This window comes from Harpia harpyja, chromosome 4 (genome assembly GCF_026419915.1).
Source record: "Harpia harpyja isolate bHarHar1 chromosome 4, bHarHar1 primary haplotype, whole genome shotgun sequence".
Classification (NCBI taxonomy): Eukaryota; Metazoa; Chordata; class Aves; order Accipitriformes; family Accipitridae; genus Harpia; species Harpia harpyja.
Genome location: NC_068943.1, coordinates 83051084 through 83070902, shown reverse-complemented (window position 1 = coordinate 83070902; position 19819 = coordinate 83051084). Strand labels below are relative to the sequence as shown.

Below are 19819 nucleotides of genomic sequence, written 5' to 3'. Positions count from 1 at the left end.
TGAACCAGCAGCTCCAGTCCTACCTGGCCACATCTGCCAGACCCACTTTTCCAAGTCTTGGAGAAAACAAAACCCATCTGCCCTGCCTTCCTCAACATAGCCTCTTTAAAAAAAGACCTCTGTCATCAGTCACAAAATACGCCTGAACCAGCGCATACCACATGGCTACAATTAAAACTCAGTGGCAAGTTTCACAACACACCATCATTCGGTTTTAAGAGTAACCACTGTTTGGAGACAAGCAACAGAGCTAACAGCACCTTGCACAAGCTGCTCCCCTGCAACGAGGTGTTGCAAAGGAAAGCGGGCAACAGTAAACTTGATTTCTGCATCTGATGGCTTGACTGAGCAAACAAAACCAGGAAAAAAACATCAGAAAATTACCAAGTGAACGACTCCTCCGGGGCTCAGAGGCGCAATGCAAGAGAAGGCGAGCACATGCGGGTGCATGGGGGAACCCACACGCTTTGCAACTCTTGACTGATTTCCTACCTTCTTTATCTCTGCTGCGAACACAAAGTACGGTTCTGCAGGAGCGTAAACATGCTTTCACTAGTGCATGGACTACACCATTGCATTTTACAGTCAACTGTTACAAAAACACCCTTACTCTCTACTACCACACTGCAGGGCAGAAAGGAACACAAAGACAGTAAGGTACGTATAAATTCACAGCTCCGCTCTTCCACATTAAAAGCCATAATACTACGAAAATATACCCTAAGCATCCTGATTCCGGTGGATAAATATTACAGCTACCCAGAAAGGAAGAAAAACCACAACATGGTGCAGAAACAAAGCATCAGCAGAAAGTGCATGCACAAATCCAGTGCCACTGCACAAAACCTCAAAACCTTTGCCACATCTGCATGTTTGGCAATTAAGAAATTAATCACAAAATAATTCCCTTTGTCTACCTCCCCCTCCTTCTGTAGCATTTTTGAACGCAGCAAGAGCACACGGGGCACAGGAACCACCGCAATGTCCAGATTTTTCTTCCAAAGCCTAACCAATAAGTCTTCTGCTGAGATTAACCCGTTTCAAAGCTGAAACCAGCCATTATAGCAAAAGCAGCACATGGTACATGAGATTTACTACTGAAGCACCCCCAGCTGCAGAGATGGTAAGCAACAGCAATAATCAAGTTCTTAGAAAAATCTACACCTCCTATGCATCTGCCCTTATTTAGGCATACTGCTACCAAATGCACTTGCCTAAAAAAAAACAAAACCAAAAAAATGCACCAGGATTATTACAAGTTTCAAATCAGCTAATAGAAATACCCTGAAAAGGAGGAGTTGGTTCCTTCAAACTGCAAGCGAAACCGACAAATTTAGAACAAGACACGTTCTCCATATTATTGCTGGACCTCCCGGCTGCGTGGGCGACATTGCTTCAGTGCCAATTTAGATGAGGCCAGATTTCCACCGAAATGGGCAATTGTATCTGCTGCCTACAGCCCTCTCCAAGACCATTTTCAAAGCACCTTTAGGACCTTATATCCTTCTCTCTGAAATATTTCCCTGTGTAAAGTGCCTGCTCTACTTTGATCAACACTGATCTTATGTTTGGTGGAAATTTTCATATTTTTTATAGATGGATGCCACAGCAAGACCAGCTCTTAATCCTCCATCAGTTACACTGAGGATACAGTCAGCAGAGCCCGAGACAAAAGGCAGCTGAGCACCGAGGCCGGGTAAAGGTCTGACATACCCTACCAGCAAGGCAGAGTGACCACAGGTTTAATCTGGTTTACAATGGGCTGAGCAGCTGCCAACACCACCCCAGCATCACCCGATCATGCAGCTCTAATCCAGATCTCCAGTCCAGTCATGCTGTACTCTGTTCCAAGAAGGATAACGCCTTGCAAGCTTTATGGTCCCTCCTCCCCACAAGGGATCTCCAGTCTGAGCCTAAATGGCACGAAATCCCCTCCACGACACCCGATGGCAGAAAAGCGGTGTTTGGGTAGCAGATCTCCCTTATCTCGCAGAGACGTTTCTCTGAGCATCACTGGAAAAGCGGCACTGCTCTGACTCAATCACCCACAAGATCGACAGCGTTTTCAGGTCGCAGTTTCCCCCAGGACTTTCCAGAACACATTACTTCTCTACCAGCCAAATTTCAGTGAAATTCTACCATACTCTCATTTCAGAAGCTAAGAACAATTTTACTGGAGAAGAGTTCATCGTTTTTATAGCTTAAAACCAGGAAAGACCCCTGCAATGGCTGTGTCTGCTTTTATGGCATCTTCAGCATCTGTGGATGCAATAGACTATCCAGATCCCTAGAAAGTTTAGGACTCCAAGACAGATCTCAGCAGGCTTCAGTTTGCTCTCTGGCGATCCACGTAGCACTGGGAATTGTTTTTAGAAATATCATAAGCTGCTGAGAGCACCTCCAAACTGCCAGCTCCCTTGCTTGCCTCTGCAACTTTATAAAGCACCTATACCTGCTGGAACAATACTGGCCTGCTCCATTAAGTACATCTCATTCTTTTGCTAAGATTACACAGAAATTGATATTAACTATAAAAAACACCTTATGCCCATTTAGATTCCTAAGTGACATGGCAGCGTAAGCAGCAGCAGACCTGCTCTTTACCTTAAAATGAGGACACATCCTACCCCAGAAAACCCACTGGATTTAAACCAAAAATAAACCAAGAAAGCGAAACACAGTAACGTATACTTCATCCTCTGACACCCTGCGGCATAGGTGGAGGAGGGGAAGATACATAATGATGGCTCAGCCACACTTTCCAAAACAGTATTGAGCGTAGTGTGGTCCTCTATATTTAGAATTAAGCCTTTTTCAGAGCCTGTTCAATTACACCCTTTGCTGCAACGTGCTGTCAGCAACATATATGTTTTATCCTCGTGTAGATCAGCTTTTGGATAACAAGCCATGTAGCTTCTTCAACTTTAATCTCTATACAAGTATTTTGCAAGATCAATTATTTTCTTGACCAGCACTAGAAAGTAGCAACCACGCACAAAATACAGGATCTGAAGTCGCTGCAGTCACCACCAGCAGTCACCTGAAACCTCAACCAGACACCCTGCTCTGGGGGAAGGGAAACCCACTTCCTTTCTTTCTAAACATTAGGGACTTTAACATGATGATTAATAAAGGAGTTTATTGCACTTGCCCAAAACGGGTTTTGGATTAAGCTGAACAAGAAGACTGAAGGGATGGCCAGATGGCTGCTGAGAGCAGTGTCGCTGAAAGCCGCTGCATGGCTTGTCCCGAGAGCGGTCTTGTGCTTCAAGAGGCAAAGCTGGCACAGGGAGTAACGTGACCAGCAGCAAAGTGGTTAAATCCTGCATCCTCCAAGGGAAACCATTCACCCTGCTGCTACAGGGGGCAGGACAGCCCCTCCAGCTGGGACAGGAGGGTAAGCTCAGGAAAGAGCACAGAAAATGAATTATTTAGGAGCCTGATCCTTTTAAAAAACAATTTCCCAGGTAGGCTCATTCCCCTTCTGCAGGCACTGGCGTGCGCAGGCGAGCGGCCTCAGCAGACGACGCGACGGGAGCGACAGCCGCCCCTCGCCTGCGTGCACCCAGCTGGCGTGGCACTCAGCTTGACCGACAAGGACAGCGTCCTGCAAACTTAAGCAGATGGTGCTTATCGCAAATAGTGCGTGCGCGCAGAATTAGCAGCCTTACGTCTCCTCGCGCGGAGGAAACCCGCACATGCCCGGAAGGTGCCCAAGAGGTCTGGGATGAAGGAGGAAGAACAAGCAGGGAGACGAGCCAAGCTCAGCCCACAGGGTTATAAATACCGTGGGAGGCTGCAGGGCTTCATGGGAAGGGGGTGAGGGAAGAACGGGATCCCTCTCCCCATCCGTGGCAGAAGACCTCAAGTCCTGCCCTTTATGGCTGCAGCCTCAAACCAGTGCCAACAGCTCCTGCCCCATGGTGCCAGGCTCCCACGCATGCTGTACTGTGCCCGCCTCTCCAGCAGAAACACACAGCCTTTAGGAAACTACAGGAAGAAACTTTATCAACATGACAAATTCTCAGAGGTAAACACTTCTTCCTAGAAAACAGCGGTTAGTTTCATGAGCCTGCAGAAGGGCAGGGGGGGGAAAAATAAATCCTGTGTTACATCAGCCCAAGGGCTGGGCTTGGGATGGGCTCCAGTCCTTCCCTAAGTAAAAAACAGGCAATTGTGGGTTAAAATCAGTTACCCTAAATGGCAAAGTCAACTCCAGGAAACAAAACCCACCAGCCAGGTGCTCCTGCCGGGCAGCAGTGTCCCCGTTTCAGAGGCGGCCAACGGGACAGAAAGGTGACTCATTCCTGCTGGCCCAACGAGCCACAAGGGGCAGGGCAGCCAGCCCCATGCACCACAGAGCTTGGCTTCAGCCATTTCAGAAAGGGGCGTGTGCTCTCATTTTATTATTTTTTTTTAAATAAGCAATATAAATACAGCCCTGCCAATGAATACAGCAACACCTCGGTCAATGTATTTTCATCGGTACGACCCGTGCTAGAGCTGGTTCAGCCATCTCAGCAGCCATGGTGCTGTAAAAGCTGTACAAGTTCCATATAGATAAGCCCTCCCTAATACAACCTCCAACTATGATACGTGCTTAAACCAAGCCAATGCATAAAAATCAAGTCAAAGCTGTCACTTCCACTTGCAAGGAACAGCACACCCGTGCCCTCCTCCCACGAGCAGGTTTTACATATTGCCTTAGAGGAAATTCCGGCCCATTAGAGTTCCCTGCTGCCGGCTGGTTTTGTACCAGCAAGTCTTACCAGACACACGTTTATTTTGCTTCTTCTGGACCTCAGAGAAGCTGCGTTGCCTCCCTCTACCAAGCGATTGGTAGTGAGAAGCCCTTGCCGGCTGTCAGTCTGTCTTGCTTTCTGCTGGCTCCATACAGCTGAATGCCAACAGGGTGGACAGAGATGGCACCAACAAACTGAGGGAATTAGAGATTAGCAGAATTATTTTTCACCAGGAGACTGCCCTACTAAAGGCCCAGCTGCAAAGTGAACAGAGCAGATCCACCAGCTGCTGCTAAACCATCCTGATAATGACACGGAGCAGTACAAAAAAATGAAGTTAGAAGATTTCACATTGGAAAGTTACAGGCTGGAGGGGAACTATGCATCAGAACCACTTCTAGGAGTCAGCAATAATGAATGAGAAACAGCCGCAGGGGTCTGGATTGAGAGCGTTTCTGCCACCCAGTGCACTTCAGCAAACCCAAATCATCTTGATGTTAAATGAGGAATAACAGGTCGCGCTGAAAGAAAGAGTTGATGCCAGGAAGAGAGAGAAATGCGACACACGGGAACACCGAAAAACTTTTCACGCAGCCAAGCAGCCTGCACAGTGAAATAGCAATGGGAGAGATTCACAGTGAACCAGAAAACGCTTTCGGCAACGAAGCACGAGCCCATGGTGAGCTGCACGGCACTGCCCGCTCTGCTGCACCACAGCTGCCCTGCCTCCATGCCGGGCAGAGGGCAGGGGAGCCGGCACACCCCGGGGGCACGCAGCAGATCTGAAGTCCTCGGCCGTGACACTGCCGGCCTCTCCCTTCCAGTGCAGATACAGATTAATGCTGCAACATGAGGCAATAAGCTGCAGCTTTCCAGGCACTTTCCATATGGTTCCCCTCCTCCACTATTTACTGGCCTATCCCCAGGGGCTTCTCTGTCCCCTGAAATGCAGTCACCTACCAACACGGAGGCTGCTCTATATTTACTCTCCCCCTTCTGATGCAGCTTTCGATGGAAGAAATCACCAAAGATCACCAGGTCTAGTCCAAAGCCCCAGATTTCAAGACCTTCCCCCAAAAGACACACAACCTCAGCCTCTCTCACCCGCCAGAGGCAAGCTGGAAAGGTGTTAGGTGATTTCACGTAGGAGGCTCACCATGGCATTAGGACAGACCCCAAGAGGTACAGTACAGGACATTTCTTGAATAAGACAATTAAGTATTTCTCCACCAAATGAGGCTTCAGTACTGGGAATCAGGAGATGTTTGCCAGATGACCCACAACTGGGGCTCTGCTTTGACAATCCTGAACGTGCCATGCTGTGGGGAGAAGGATTTAGTGTCTAACACCCAGCCAAGACACAGCTGGGTCAACATTTCACTATCTGAGGGAGAAGGAAGGGAGTGGAGATTGTAGAACAATATCCCACGGAGACTCCTCTGCAAGACTGTCTGCACGGAGCTGGTTCTTCATGGAGGTCTCCATCTTGAAACACTCTTGTGCTATACGGCCAAATTCTCCTTTTCTTGGGTTGTCTGATCCCACCCCCCATGTTGACTTGCTAGAGTCCCACCCCAGCACACCACATCCTTTCCCACCAAAGGCATGGCCCACACCGAAAACCTGGGATTGTTCCGGAGATGCTGTCCACATTCATCCCTTGTGGGTCTACCAGGTTTTGGCTCTGTCGGGGGGGTTGTCAGAAAAACAGGCCGGGTGCTACTGGTTTGCCATGAACTGCTCCTAACATCCCAGCTGGTTGGCTCTGGATTGGTAACAACCTGCTTTTGGCCTCGTATGGCCCTTCATGCACTTGTCCTCTCCCTGAGGAACCAAGAAAAAATACACGTGCATGATCTCATCATCAGTTACACACATCTCTCAGACTATGCCAGCCAATTTGCAACTGCAGGAAGCCGCAGTCCCATCCTGAATTTTGATTCTGCTCCAAAATCTCTGCACAAGCTGCCTTCCTCTTCCCAGCTCTGTACTCAACACGTCCCACCACTGCCAAAATGCTCAGAGGTGCACTTCGTGCCTTCCTGAGAGCTGCCCAAGTACCAGCACTTGATGCAATTCACTGTTCTTAACTAGAAGAGGGATCTTGCTGCCAGCTACAGCCAACAAAACCAGTGCACACCAGAGCTGAGTTCCCATTTCCACCTGGGATTTTCAGCAGGGACAAAACCTGCCAACAGACCACAAAAGCTGTTGCAAATACGACAGTTTATGACATTCAGCTGTCAACTCTATTAAAGGGCAAATCGTCCATATTAATTCTGCCTGCTTTCCTTGCATTACCTACCACAAGGCAGCAGCCCCAGGGCAAAGTTTAGTAGTACGAATGCGATGCAATGCTTCATGTCCGTACTGGTGCAATGCCTACTCCTGAATAGCGGGATGCCAAAAGACACCTTACGGTTAAATCAACTCCTGTTGATTCACCGGAAACTGAAAAACATTAGCATTAAAACCAGGTTAAAAAAAGTTCCCCATTCCCTTTCTCTGCTCATCTTTTGAGGGGCTCAAATGCCAGTCCTGAAAATAAAGTAAAACATCAGGACACTTGCTTTCAGAGTCCATGCTAGGCACAGCATTTACAAGGCTTATGCACTGGGAACCCAGGACAAGCCCAAGTAAAAAGCCACGTGCTCTGCTCACATACACAATTCTGACAACAATATTCTAAGCTTCATCCCCCAAGCACTACTTTTCAAATTTGCAACTACTTTGCAACTTTTTCAATTGCTCTCATGATCTTTAATTGTGCCTCACTAAAAGAAGAAAGAGATTTGCACCCGACTCAGCTGCTATTTTTCTAGTTTGCTCCTGTCCCCATATAGTCTTAAAATTCATTCCTCTGCTCTAACCCTCTACAACACACCACCAAGCTTTTATACTTTCTTTTTAAGACCAGTGCAAAACCAGATCTATGGGTGGAGCAAGAGTTAAAATCTGCCAAATACACTTGCATGACAGCTCCAAAGGAGGAAGAGAAAACCCCACAAGGCTCAAGAACAATCTCATTAGCCGATCATAACATTTCTGCCTGCAAAGAAGCCAAAGTGAACAATTTGTTCAGCTGAACACCCGCCCCCACCCTGTGGACAGAAACATCAGCTTCTGAAGGGCTCTTCTATTCACAGCATGTGCTCGGCACTAATCTAAATCTAGTTCAAACCTCAACTCAGTTCATTCATTCCCGTATTCAGAAAAACTGAAGACCTCTAGGGGCTGGGAGTAAAGAGTTATTTCCACTGTTCCTCACTGAAAAACCCCCACTGCTCGGGGGAAATTTGTGAGCACAAATCCTAAGGCATTTTGCTGAGGAGCAGGACTAAGCAAGGATGCCAGGCTTCTGCCCAGGAGAGAGGGCAGCACTGGCTGGCCGCCAGCAACCCAGGGGCCGTGCATAATTTGCATTCAAATAAAGCAGATCACAACTGCCCTCCTTTTTGATGATAGGGAACCATCCAAACCACTCCACCGGCCACAGCATGCAATGCTTTGTCTACAGAGCAGCCATCACTCGGATCAGGATATGAAAGGTTTGTTTTGGCATCTCTAGTTCATTTCTATTAAAAAAGAAAAAAAAAAAAAAAAGAAAAGAGGAAAAAAAAAAATTGGCCCGGCCAGCCACTAAAAGATGCCTGAACTCCTGCATAGAAATTATGGCAGGACGAGACCGCACAGCCTGTGGCAAGTGCGCCCAGCAGAATCCAAATTTCTAACACTCCAGTTGCAGAATCAGTGTCTAGCCCACGGCTCAACACTGGTGTAGAACCATGGGTCCCAGCAGCCCCTCAACACAAGGCAATGCTCCATACTGGAGTTCATTTCTTGCTTTCTCCCTTCTTACTGCTGCAGCCAAAGCCTTTGCCCCAGGCCACACTCTCATGGCAGTTTCTCTCCCAAAAATATCCCCAAATCCCTTCCTAGCAGAAGGTAAGTGCAGCCCAAGGACCCAAGAAAACCCTTGGACGGGTACAAAACTCAATCCACACACAGACCTACAGAAGGAGAAACAAAGAGGGAAATTAAAAATACCAAAGTGAAACAATTGGGGGGGGGGGGGGTAGACGGGCAGGCAGGGACAGATGGGATGGGACAGGACACCTGGACAGGACAAGGACAGGACGGACACGGGACACCCACCCGCGCAACCCGCTCATTGCACATAGAAAACCAAAGCTACCAAACCACCTTCACAGCCCTTCCTGCCCACTAACAGATTTTACTGTGATTCAAGACAATTTTAACTACTTCAGAAACTGTGTAACAAAAATATGCTTGAATCCACTCTTTGAGAAAGAAGTTTTCCCATGAAATAAAATGTCAGGGGATTATTTATGTTGCTCATCATCATCTACATACCTCAGTATCAGGCTTATCTTAACAAGATTTACACTTCTGAAATGCAAATGGTTTCAGAAAGTGTTCTCAGAAAAGGAAGTAAAAACAAGCCACCCTACTAAACTATCCTTCCCTTAAATGTAATACTTTGAAAAATAATATATGCCACATAAGAGAAATCCCAGCAAGCGGGCAGGGAACAAGCCAGCAAATTCTACGGAGATACACACAGACACACGGAACAAACAAACTGTACTCGATTTCTCATCAGTAAACTGAAAATCATCACTTCGTTTACCTCCTGTTTTTAGCTCAGAGCAACACTGCTGGCTGGTGAAACACCACCCGCATCACCTGCAGAAACTTGTAACTTTAGTTCTCACGCACCTCTGTGCCATGCTCAGGGTCTGACTGTGTTGCAGAAATGGAGTTAACATCCAAAACCAGAGCAGTTCAAGAACACTATCATCCAAAGGTGAAACGCCATGCCACCCTGGGCATTACATGAGGCACATTGGCTCACGTGCCGATTACAGAACGTTTCATCCCGATGTGTAACAACTGGGACCCCACCACCTCCTGGTTTTGGACCCTGCAGTGGCGAGCCAGCAGCACGGTGGTGCACAGCAGCGGTGACTCACAACATGTCGGTGATGTTGAGTCACTCGCCTTGTCTGTGCTGCCCTTTCTCAGTCCCATCCACAAACCCAACAGAAACCCAGGAACCTCGAGAGGAACATGCAGCAGCTTTCATGAAAGCCTGGAAATGGGAGAATGGCCTCTCAAAAAGATTCAGTAGATCCTTTATTAGGTTTTGGGTTTAAGAATTGGAAGGATGCAATAAACGTCTTCTGTTTGGATGGTGACCCTAAAATACTCATTAAGGCCATCAACAAAAGGATCTGTGGGTGGTGTGGACACCAGCTCCCAAGCAGGGTCTGGACATGATGTTAATGTTTTGTCCACACAACAGCAGCTCCGCTGCGCTTCCCTCCGTTGTGCCCATCTTACCTACGGCCAAGCCAACAGGAACCAAGCCACGGCTGGGCTCAACTCCGTGCCAGCGGGTATCCGAACAAGTCCCAGGGAATGAATCCCAAGGGACGGAAATACACTCCTGTCCCCTGTGCCAACATGACAGCATGACTTACGTACTCACAACATGGTGACACAAAGAGGACACTTTCCAAACAAGGACACGGGAGCCAGTCACTAAGACAACTGGTAGAGAGTGGTAAGTGATAAGGGGTGATGTATTTAATGCTTTCCTGGCAGAGCTTCCCATCTCCACTCGGTCCTGCCCAGCAAGAAAATCCTTGCACAGCAGACCCCGCAGTGGTTTGGACTGTGCCACAGCTGCCTAGGACAGGCATTTAGGCATCTTCCTACCATTTTTCAGAACTTGCCTTCCTCTGACTCAGCTGACCTGCAGCAAAAGCTGCAGTTGCTCTTACTGGGCAAGGAAGTCAAGGCAGAGGCCACCAATGGCTCAGTGCTGATCTTCAGTAGTAGTCTCCTGTAAGCACTGTGTAGATGAAAAATGTGCACTTTCTAGCTTGTCAACCTCCACTCAGCTTTCGTCCATTAATGGGTGAATCTGCAGGGGTATGGAAGTGTGAGGGGGAAATACGTAGACTAGAAACCACCATTTCAGTGCTGGAGAGTGCTCCACGCTTTTCTTGGCTTGGGTTTTTTGTTTCATTATTGTTTTTCATAAGCTTTAAGGCAAAACATTGTGCCACCTTACTTGTGTTCCTCTTAGCACCTCCATCTCATTCATTCTCAAAGACTACTGCGGAGAGGATCTTCCCAAAGTGCTCAACTCCCCAAGCCAACATGCATACATAGACGCAGCTCCAGCCCTCTGCTCCCAAAAAGCTCACTTCACCCTGTTCCCATGAAGTTCTTGCTCTCCTCTGCTGCCATATCGCTACCCCCCAGGCTTGCTTAACTTCTTCAGCTATCTCAAAGTGTCACCTGTTTAAAAGAAGAAAAAAGGGAAGCCCTAATTCTCCATGAAGGACAGAAAGATCCCTAATCATAAGGGCTCTGTGACATGGTGTACCCATTTGCTATAAAGAGATTTCAACAAAATGACCATCATACCCTTACGATTTCACTTTCTGTTGAGTTCATGACCAAGACATAAATTTGGCCAGCACATTGATCAGTCAGAAGCAAAATAGCACGGCCCAGCAGAAGGCTTTGCTCAGACTCAGAACTGGAGTTTAGATATTTTTTTTCCTTTCTTAGTTTCCTGAACGCTTTTAAGATCTTTGCTGAATTTCTTTATGCTGGTTGCCAGGGCTAGGTCTGAACTTTTGCGATATTTCAAATCCAAGTGCCCCAGATCTTTACGCTATGACATTTATGTAATGCCCCAAGCATTTATTCAGCTGACTGCCTGAAAAACAGCCATTCCAAGCTTTAGCTGCTCTTCAGCCCTTAGCAGCAACAATTGTTCTGTGACAATAGCCTAAAATTCTGATTTTATTCTTTCGGCTACACCAATGCAAGTACGTTGTCCCATATTGGAATCCTGTTTCGGCACCCACGAACTACGGAGCAAGGTGTAGGGAGAGAAGGGGAAGGTACGGGAGCAAGCTGGGGACAGGAGGTGGGAATCAGAAGAGCGTGGACACGAAGAGCTGGTTGTTATGCCAGCAAAACCGACTCTCCAGATGCACAGCAGAGCAGCCAGCTGAAAAATACCACGTTTATAAGAGAATTTATTGGACCACTTTTTCAATATAGTTCTCCACATGCTCACAAGCAACTATGCAGGCACAGCAGCCAGCAGAATAGCTAATATTGCCAGTGCGTAGAATTTGCCTGATCATCATCGTACCAGAAAATGCAAGGCAGTTTGTTACCCCCTGCAGCTAAATTCAGGAACAAGAAGATTAAGACTATACCACGCATGAAAGGTGTTTATAACTGAACAACAAAGTTTGCTCCAACTGCAATGCGCTTTCAGTTCATTGGGAATTTTTCCCTTAAAGCTCTGATTAATGCCATTATCAACAATACGGACTAGGTACCAAGATACCCACCTTTCCCCCCGAAAATGCCTAAATAGGAGTGCTCAAGCTCACAACCAACTTCTTCCAGGAACATATCCTCCTTTTTGTCAAGTAAGGCCCTTTATCAATATTATAATTTTGCTCACAACAGCTTCCTAACAGGTCTGGGTTGCACAGGACAATACAATCATTACCTTTCTCAGACCCATATTTTTCATTAGAAGTTATACTTCCATTAGAAAGCAGCAAGTGGCAGAAGCACTAAGCCAATGGAAATTTTGCTCTTCATTTTTTTTTTCCTCTTCACATTAAAGGTGGGATTTCATTAAGAGATTTACAACCTTCCTTTGGCAAACTCAGTAGCTAGGAACCAGCAACTCCTGTTCACTAAGAGGAGGACACAGTACATGATAACAGAGACTGGTTTTACCATCTTCACTAATGTATCATGAGCACAACCAGCAACATCTACAAGCCATTTTCTTGAATTTCTTTAAAATAAGTGGTCCTGAAATACTTGACAAATTGCACACATTGCAATTCCATCCTAAAACTCTGCTTGCTGCCAAAGCACCAGAGAAGCACATGCTGGCGGATGTACTGGCAAAGACCACAAGCCAAGCATCCCCCGACACATCCCTGCAGAAAACCAGCATCCTCTCTAGGAAACACTATAAAAATAAATAAAAGCTGCTGGGACACCCTCAGTCAAAAAACACCTCAAGGGCTGGGACAACCAGGGCTTGCAGCAGCAGTCAGCACTTTCCAAGAAGGTATGCTTGAGCAAACAAGCCACTTCCCAGCTCCTGGTCTCCTTCAACCAGCAACAAGATACTACCTCACACTTGGCAGCACAGTACGATTTGACTTTTTTGGATTGCTGTAAACCAAGCTTCCCTGAAATTAATGCAGCTAAAACATGAAAGAAGAGAAGGAAGAGGGTGTCCAGTGTCTTAAATTCTTCAAACAAAGTAAGTGCACAACAGAGAGGAGACAATTACAGCACAGAGTAAACCGTTTGAAAAGTTATTACACTTGTTCAACAGCAAAGCCCTTTGTATGTGTGCAAATAAAGTAGTTTGGTGTCAAAGTGGGGGAGCACTCACTATAGACCATTAGTGGCACAATCCCTGGGGAAACAAGAATAGAGACTATGCAAATCAGGATCTATTGTTAAAAGGGAAAATTTATTTCACATTCCTGAGCAGCAGTGTTCCTGGAGCATAACAATTGGTGAGGCCCTTCTGCTGAGTACTGCACATTTTTATGCTCCACAGTAAATCAATATTCCATAATACAGAAACTATGTTAAATTATTGCCAGTGCGAGGACAGCAGCTCAGAGCTCCAGTTGGTGAACAGCATTAATACAACACCGTGTCAGAACAGGACTTATTTGGGACATGCTTTTCATTGTTCAGAAGAGTTTACTGAAGGCAGAATTTATGGAATTATTCTCCAGGACGTTAAAACCTTCCAGCTCACACCATAAAGAGAAGAGCATCAGCAAAGGCAGTTTCCTGATCATGCTGCCCTCAACTTGATCTAAACAAGCGCGAATACAGTCATCTCAGTGTTGCAAAGCTTTCCACTCAAGCAGCACCAGCACAACAATCTCACAATGAAATACCCAAGAAAAACTGTCATTAATCTTTAAGCGGAGAACTCCTTGGATCCCCATGCCCCACCTCTCCTTGCAAGAGAAGATGACTACTCCTTCAGTACTTACCAAACTTCCCAGCAATGGAGCTGGTAAGGACTCACTATAGACTAACAGGGGATGCAGACATCTGCCCAAACTATTTACAACTAAGCAACTTCTGATCCCCATCAATCCATGCAGGATTGAAGTGAGCAGTCCAACAAATAAAACATGCTTTCATTTTCTTCTTGGTTTAGCTTGCAGGAGATACAGAGTCTTCCTCTTCTCCCCCATCCACTGCACCTAGTAAGTACTGACAGACAGGAGGAGTGAATAGCACTGGATACTCCAATCTTTCCAGGAATGAAAATGCAGCTTCAGTCTCTTCACTTTTTATTATGCAGCCGTTAAGACCCGAGGTCAAAGGGTGTTTTGTCATGGATCATAGGGAGGGGGTGTTTTTGTTTAACTCCACAGGTTTTGCAGCCCAAGATCAAAATGAAACTTCAGGATAAGTGATTACACTGAAACAGGCTTCTTCTCTAGGCCTGGGAAATTTCTGCACTACTGAGATGACCTCACCCTCCCTATCTGCTCTTTAATGTCCTGGGAGGAAAAGGCGAGCGCTTTGCAAACACACATCTCAAAATGCAGAATTCCAACATGAAGTTTGTGTTCATAAATACAGCTCTGGGCATCACAAAATTAAGCTCTGCTCAGTACCTGAAGCACAAAAGCCCTAAACCCTTTTCACAAAAGCCTCTTTTTAAAAAGTTCTTTTCTAGTCTTCCACACAGCTCATTAGAGCAAGCAGGTGTTTAAACTCACACAGAGGTAGAAGTCAAGAAAAAAACCATTTGTTTGGACCATGTAGTGACATTAGGACAATACAGGTAGAAGCCAAGAAGGATTTCCAGCCAAAGCAGAAGTTATCATGAATGCCAAACATGGCCGAAATGGGCTGGGGTGGGCAGGGAGTAAGGGCGAACTAATGGATTTTAGGGAACATTGAAACAGCAAACAGATGCAGCATTGATGCGTAACAGCATCAGTGGTATGAATTCACCCATCAGGTGCAGCCCCAAGGCTCCCCAAGGTCCCTGCCTTCCACGGGAGAAGCAAGAGGCAATCTGCTTCCCAACCCCATCAGGGAGAGCTGTGCTGCAGGAGGCAGAGGGAGCAATCCGCATGTGTGCAATCGCATCTCATGCCCACTCACTCATGGGCTTGCTCTGATTTCCAAGCCTTCAATCTGAGTTGCTTCAGAGTTGTAGGAAAAATGAAAATATATTTTTCTGGCTTGAAGCACAGGGAGGTCATCCCTGCTCAAAGTACTAGAAGCACCAGGCCTTTTAGGAAAAGAGAACACCCACTGAATAAAGCTGCAGATATTCCCTCTGTAGTTGCAGCGCTCTGCTCCTCCGCAGCTCACCGCGCAGAGGAGTCTGCAATACATGTACCTACACAGGCATGCCCTAACACGGTCCCCCAGCAGACAAAGATCGCCTCTTTAGTCTAAAATAGAGCGAGGATAAAGCTACACATCAATATTAAATCTGAAGGTCATTTAGTCAAGGGAAGGGGCAGACGTGCTATTTCTGGCATCGATCCAAGAGAAGTTTCCTCTCTCAATCCAAAGAGCCCTTTCCAGTTAACACATACGCTTCTGGCCTCCAAGTCCTTTATCTAAGACATGGGATAAAATAATCCTGGCTAAAGGACTACTATACAGTACAGGAGTGTGAAAAAGTCGAGAGAGAAATGGAGAGAGAGAGAGGGAGAACGACAGGAGACTAATGTGAATCACACTATATTCAGTTTTGCCTGGAGCCATAGAGAAACACAGCACAAAGCAGTCATGGAGCACTGGGGTGGCATGGGCAGGGAGAAGGGCGTCTGCTTCTGGCTACGTGGACAAGCAGCACTAGAGACAGAAGATCAGAAGGCATAAATTAAGGAATTAGCAATTATGTTCCACAGCAAAGGACACAGAAAGCTTTCACGGCACTGGATCAAATCTGAGACCAGGATCCCAGTAAGGATGCAGGGGTAGCTGCTGGGTTTGGGGTAGATAAACTGGGGGCACAAGCACGAAGGAGCTTTGGGCAGAGCTGTCCTGGAGGGCTTGCTGAGGATGGCAAAAATGCAGCGTACTCAGAGGCTGCGAAAACTGAGTTTTATTTCCATTAGAAGAAAAGCACAATTTGCATTGTTCGGCCACATGAAACCGCTTTTATGACAGATGCTCCGGCGTACAAAGGACTGAAGAAACACAGGATTCAAACATCAAATGGGAGACACAAAAGAGCATCTCTGCTTTCCAAGAAAGGACCGAGCTCTGACCAAGTCGAAGAAGCTTCCAGAAGAGCAACTCTGGCCACTAATGAAGGGTTTTCAGGGAACTTCTCATCTCATCTGCATGCAACAAACTGACACATCATGCCACTTCCCTCTGCTAGTGCTTGCCACAGTTTTCGCACCAGCGGATGTCTGTCAACACCTGTGAATTTCTTGGGCATTACTGGCTCCTTTATCAAGTTTTCCATCAAAAAGCTCATTTAACGAATCTGCAAGTCCCTCTGCATGGTCCCACAGAGCACAGTTTAAGAACCACTATTTCAGCCCTTACTATCTTCTGAACACGTTTTCCAGCAGCAATTAAAACCCAGCAATTTCTGCGATAACAAATTGTTGATTTAACTAGTACGAAAGTCTGCTTCAAGCCAGGCCAAAGCCAGGCAGTGCCTTGTAGCTGTTTTGTGCATCACACACCAGGGCAATGCAGTACCATGCCACGGGAAGAAGTGTCACTGCTGAGCTGTGATCTGTCTTTTCCGTTTAAGTAACTATAAAACAGATTCATCACCCGCTTCAGTGGGAGCTGGCGAGTTCAGGAGAGCAGGTCATACTGGCAGTACACGCACCTAACCAATAACATATGTACTTCGTGCTGGAGAAACTTTGATTTTGGCCTGCAAAGCTGTTCAGGACAGCTGGGACAGCAGAAAGGAGGAGTATTTCACTGAACACAGACCCGAGTGCAGGATCAGACCTGCCTCCATGAGGCTGCAGAGGTGGTGAGGGCTGTCCTGTACACCCTCAGCGAGCAGCACGGCACAGCAGAGATGAGAGGTGGCACGCACTTCAGCTGAAAAACAAAATCTGGATGATCTGCTAGGAAATGATCAAGACAAAAAGGACCGAACACTCCACTTGGCAAGCCATCTGAGGGCTGTGAACTGAGTCATGTCGTTCGACATCCTCTCCTCCACCCTGGCTGCATGTACTGCCCTTTGGTACAAGGACAAAACGCGCTCGGCACAAGCGGTTGGGAGTGAAAAGGCTCGTTGCTGGAGCTCCACCTGTCCCCTGGACAGAGGACTTCAGTCTCAATGTTGTCAAGCCTCCGTCCTTCAACAGAACTCAATGCACTGTAAAACAAGGACCTCCCCCCAAACATAGTTTTATCCACAGGAGGCCTCTGCTACTCGCTGTGGGCTGACAAAGGCCTTAATGTTTAAACTTACAGATACTCTATTTATTTTCCTGAAAAGAGTATGGAGTAATTCAAACCCTGAGAGAGCATGCATGCCTTAGAGGGGGAAGGAAGCGGGATCTGAATAAGTCCGCAGAGGTCTTTACTGCAGGGCTCAGAGCTAGTGATGCTAACAAACGCTGGAATTCCTATGTGAACCTTCCAAACTGAAAATCGCCGCTGTTCACTGAATGATGCCCCTGAATTGCCGTGAGAGCCTGCAGAGGAGAAACCTGCCGCCGCTCCACGGTGCCCCGTTCTCAAGGGTTCCTCAGTGTCGCATGTCCCGGCGGTGGCAACTCGCTGGCTGAGCACCCGCAGCAGCTGTGTGTGGTTCCAGCAGCAGCTACGAGCGCCGTGTCCATGCCGGTGAAAGGAGCAGTCAGGATGTGCCAAATACAGGCGGCCACGCTGAGCCAGTTCGGATGTATGTGGCTGGGCAGATCAGCAACAAAGCGAGTAAGTGGGTTGCTCTTTAACCAGGTTGCTATTTAGATGGCCACGATACTAGCTTCAAAAGTAACATCCAGCTAAAGGCCACGTGAGAATGGAGAATGAACATTTACATGAGGTCTCGATGTTGTGGCCACCCCCCTTGCTCACATCAGATGTGAAGGGTAATGAAGCAAGTTCTCGAAACTGAAGATTCTCATGAAAACAATAAATTCTTAACTGCAGCATTTCTGCAGTCATCATTTATAGCATGTTTACATCTTCAACACAGAAACAACCATTATGCAAAGGTAAGAAAAAACTGGCTACATAAGTTTCTTCACTGCAAGTGTCACCAAGGGGTGAGCTGGACATCAGTACAGCCTTAAGCAGATGTGACACTTAAATCCTGCCTGTTCTCTCCCCAAACCTGTCTCTCAGAATGTTCAGAAAAATCCACTTAGTTTCAGTCCAGTACTTCAGACAAAGGAATTCCATAATATGAGCTTCAGTTCAAGAACTAAAATATAAATTCTCCCCACCCTTCTGTTCAGACCATATACAGGTTGCACAGCCAGAGCAAAACAGACCACCAGCACGCCCCAAACTCCACACAAAACAAAACACTCCCACATTTCTCCTAGCCTCACTGCAGCTTTTCATAAGACAACGCTACAAAAAAAATAAAAGAAAAAATCCACAGAGGTTTTAGCTTACTATACAACAAAAGTTTTATATGAAACTCAGCTTTTATTTCAAGTACATACACGCACATACAAACCTTTAACTCGCTTCCACTCTGGAGTGCTCAAAAGCACACAGAAATGAATGATGTGACTTCTGAGTGCTTCGAACACTAGCTTAAAAGTAAACAGGCTGGCGAATCAAGTCCTGGGTTTTCTCTCCAGTTCTTCTGGTAAGACACCAACATCCCAGCGTGTCCGACTAAATGCCATATATATTTTTTGTTACCACCTCCCTTGCAATTCTTGCTGTGCTGGGCAAGACTCTGATTTACCCTGGATACCCAAACCACATGCAATTATTCCGTTTATGGTGCACAGCTTTACATCTCTAATAAATACTTTTTCTCTGTTACCAAATGGTTATTAGGTCTCTAGTCACACTTTGGGCAGAAGAGACAGGCTTCAGATGATAAACTCTGGACAACGCAGGGTCCAAATATGTATAAAGTCACAAGTGTGCAGCCACACTTCTTCTACAGAGCCAAAAGGCATCAGCCCATGAGATTTATAGAACACAGGAACTATCACTGAGAGCAGAGAGATGGAATTAACTCCAGGTAGACTCCAAGGAGGAAATCCACATCTGATCAGGAAGAAAAGGAAAGAACAGACAGAAAGAAAGAAGGGCAAGAAGTTGACAGCAGGGTGTATGTCTGTATATCCATGGTGAACTATGTGGGACTCTAATACTTGGAACTTGTTTACTTTATCACACAGGAAAACCTTCCCTTAGGGAGTAGGACACTACAGAGGTACCACTACAGAATCCTGACCAACGGCAAATATCCGTCTTCTGAAACACAGCAGAGCAGTGGCAGGGAGGAAGACAGTCTTATGGTTTAAGAGGCTCAAAGCTAGGACTCCAGTCCTGAATCTGCTCATCCTCTGCTCCATCGCAGATTTGCCTTTTGCCTGGACGCACTACTTGACATCTTTTTCTCATCTATAACATGGCCAGAGGAGTTCTGGCTCACCTTCAAGTGTAGCTGTTATCTATGGTATATTTATTGTCCCAGCCAGAAGATTGCTTTAGATTGGAAAGGATTTAGTATCACAGAAGAAATTCCATCAATTTACTACCTTCTTTCTTTTAATTAATTAAACACATGCCAAAAATGTTCCCTCTGATCAAGACAGCACACCCTCCCAAGCAGAGTGGAGGTCGGCGAGACAAAGCAGAACAAAGGGAGGTTTTTCACCTTGTGTCATCGCTAATCATACGGCCACCCTCTCCAACTGCAAGGGCTGGAGCTTGCAGGCAAGAATGCCTCTTCTGGAGCAAAATACGTATCTTATATATACACATGCACCAGTTTAGAAGTGATTATATGGACTTTATTTTATTTT

The 19819-nt window shown here is 46.5% G+C and overlaps 1 protein-coding gene across 5 annotated transcripts in view; it reads right to left on the bottom strand.

The window, feature by feature from the left end:
* KANSL1 (KAT8 regulatory NSL complex subunit 1) overlaps positions 1-19819 on the bottom strand; it is a 101922-nt gene that overhangs the window by 31156 nt on the left and 50947 nt on the right. The gene's annotated exons all lie outside the window — the stretch shown is intronic.